General features: G+C 43.8%; 1 long non-coding RNA gene across 1 annotated transcript; it reads right to left on the bottom strand.

Moving 5' to 3' along the window:
- Positions 1 to 248: 248 nt before the first annotated feature.
- LOC140523949 (uncharacterized) lies at positions 249 to 1,735 on the bottom strand. Its single transcript, XR_011973519.1, has 2 exons — positions 1,699 to 1,735; positions 249 to 912 (listed from the first exon to the last, which is right to left on the bottom strand). It is a non-coding gene; the product is annotated as an uncharacterized lncRNA (long non-coding RNA).
- Positions 1,736 to 3,064: the final 1,329 nt, after the last annotated feature.

The raw sequence follows: 3,064 nt of genomic DNA, 5'->3' as shown, positions 1-3,064 counted from the left end.
TTCAAGGCAACTTTTACCATTCAGGGAAGGGTGGTTGTCACAATTAACTGACTGGCACAGAGACATTTGATGTGTCCTCTTGAGTCTGAATGAAGGGAACTTTACCCAACCTTCCAGTCCTATCACCAACAATCACTGGCTGGGCATTTCCTCAAGGCATTACTCAGGGAAGTCTTTGGGCCCATTAAGAAAAAAGAGAGCCTTGAGGGAAGATATAAAGGGAAAGAAAAAAGAAGAGGAGGCAGCTCTTAACAGAAAAAAGCATTTTATTGTTGGTTAGGATAGAGGAGGAAGAGAAGCATGGTTTGAATTTGGTGGGGGGTGGGGTGGGGTGTTTGAGGTAAAGTATTGTGAGAAGGCTTGATGTTCTCCATCCCCTAAGAACATCTGAATAGTTTTAATTAAGGCAGAAAGGGAGGAGGAAAAGGAGGGAGGAAAAACCAACGTAGAGTCCATTAATTGCCTCTTCTGTTCTTGGATTAGGGCACCAGCTCAGCAGCAGCCCCCAGAGCTCCCACAGCAGCCTCCAGACTGCTGGCTGTGCCCACTGCCACTGTCACAGCAGTCAGACCTCTGGTGCCTGCGTCGGTGGGATCTTCTGTGATGGGAAAAGAGGCAGCAGCCACCTCCAGAGCCAGAGCTGCAGCATCCCCCAGAGCTGGACCCACAGCATCCCCCAGAGCTGGAGCCACAGCATCCCCCAGAGCTGCAGCATCCTCCAGAGCTAGAGCCACAGCAGGAAGAGACTGGAGGAGGGCAGGGGACCTGAGGGCACTTGGGGGGACACTTGGGAGGACACTTGGGTGGACATTTGGGGGTCTGGCACTTGGGAGGACACTTAGGGGGGCACTTAGGGGCTTGGCACTGCTGCTGGCTTTGCTGGCAGGACATCTTGGTGGGAGTTCACTAAACCTGAAAGACAATATGAGATTTTTTCAGATGAATGAAATCAAGTCTTAAAAGCTTTCTTCACTAGAATTGATCCACAATGTGATGGTGATTTTTGCCTAGAAGATATCAGTATGAAAAAAATAGGCTTAACAAAATCATTCCTGTCTTCCAATGCATTTAGGCTAGAATTTGAATTGAGAGAGCATGCATTTTACATCAATCAGGAGACTATCATTCTTTTCTCTCTCTCTCCCTGTTTGTCTCTCTGTCTCTTTCTTTTCTTTCTCTCTCTCTCTTTCCCCTTCTTGCTACCTCTACATATGTACATATGTATACTTATTTACCTGTTGGGAACTGCAGAACTAGGAAAATTATATAGCATCTTACAACGTAAGTAGTGGTATATGTGTCCTAGAGAAGAGAGAGGATAACTTCCCTCTGCATAGTGAGGACAGCTTTTGAAGTCCAGTTCATGAAAGTTTCCAGAAAGTCAAATTATTCCTACTCCTCCCCACCACTGTCATATAGACACCAGACTCTTTCTGATTGTTTTTTGGGCACATCCCAACAGAATCTCTATCAGTCTAAACCAAATTCAAAGTACAAACTTTTATTCTTCACCAGTCATGTACTTCTCACTCATTTTTAAACCTTTCCTCCTCCCTAGGCCCCTCTATACATATATCTTCCTCCATGCCCTCTGCTGTTTGCCTCCTCATTCCTCCTTCTCTCTGCTTTGTGTTCTCCTTCCCTCTCTTCCAACACCCTCCTCCTAGCAATCCCCTGGGTTTTCATGTAGATACTTACCCTGATCACAGACGCAGACAGGAATTCTCTGCTGAAGAACCAGAGTGAATGAGGAGCCAGGGACAGGGACACCTTTTATAGGGCATCCCTGGCTGAGCTGTTAGCATGAGAGCCAGCTCTCTAGGAAGGAGTGTCTTTCCCAACGCAGGGCATGTGTCAGATAATTCCTGACATTCTGTAAATTGACATACATTCATATGTGCCAGCACATGGATTATTGAGGGGGAGGCTAGAAGACATCTCATTTAATTGATTCATTTTATAGATGAAGACTCTGTGGCCCTGAGACTTGGCATATGCCTTGTAGAAAGTTACAGAAGTAGGAAATGATTTTGCTATGTTTTCAGTCTTTTCAATCATGTATGGCTCTTCATGACTCCATTTAGCATTTTCTTATGAAAGCTACTGAAAAGATTTGATATTTCCTTCTACAACTCATTGTACAGATGAGGAAACTGAGGCAAATGTGTCACGTATTTGACTTGTCACACAGTGTCTGAGGCTGGTTTTGAACTCAAGTCTACATAACTCTAGGGAAAATTCTCTTATCTGCTGAGCCTCCTAGACGCTCAATATGTACATTAGCAAAGGCTTAAACCATTATCCCCTCCAAACTAAGTTTAGGTTTTTTTCATTATTCCATGCTCAAGCATATCTGAGGCAACTTCTCTAGTAACAGGAAATCAAGAGCAGTTAGAAATGTTCTTTGAAAAGATTGGGAACTCTCAGCTCAAATAACCATTTAGGGAATTGTCATGAAGTCTAGTCACTGGGTAAAAGTTCTAGGGCCTTCAGTCACTGAAGCTCTGTCCACTTCTATAAATTTCTGTGTGACCCTATGTCCTGTTGTTCTATAGGAGATGCAGGATAGGAAAGTAGAAAGAATTTTTGTTTGAAGTCACAACACCTAAAATCCAAATCTGAATCTGCCTCTTATTACCTATGTGAGTTAGGGGACATCCCTACAATTGGGCAGATTATGGATTCCTCATCTCTAAAAGGAAGAGATGGGAGATCTGACTGCTGAGACCTTTCATCTTTACAGCTATAATTCAATGGTAGCTTCTTGGACTATTTTACTTTGTCCTTAGCTTCACCTTGACTTATTTCTATGGGTATCCATATTTTGGCTATGCTACTACATGCAACCACCCCTCCAGTGGAACCTTCACACCCAATCCTCCATCACTCTCTCTCTCCCAGGTCTAAGACGTATTCCTCCCTGTATTTCCACCATCCTTTTTTAAAAATAAGGCCACATGAAGGTTGAGAAAGTGGTCATCCATCCATCCCTCCATCCATTCATCTTTCCATCCTTTCATCCACCCATCTATTCATTCAGCAATTAGTTGAGAATGAAATTCTC

This window comes from Notamacropus eugenii, chromosome 2 (genome assembly GCF_028372415.1).
Source record: "Notamacropus eugenii isolate mMacEug1 chromosome 2, mMacEug1.pri_v2, whole genome shotgun sequence".
Taxonomy (NCBI): domain Eukaryota; kingdom Metazoa; phylum Chordata; class Mammalia; order Diprotodontia; family Macropodidae; genus Notamacropus; species Notamacropus eugenii.
The sequence above is the reverse complement of the archived record's forward strand: the minus strand, read 5'-3'. Positions and strand labels throughout refer to the sequence as shown.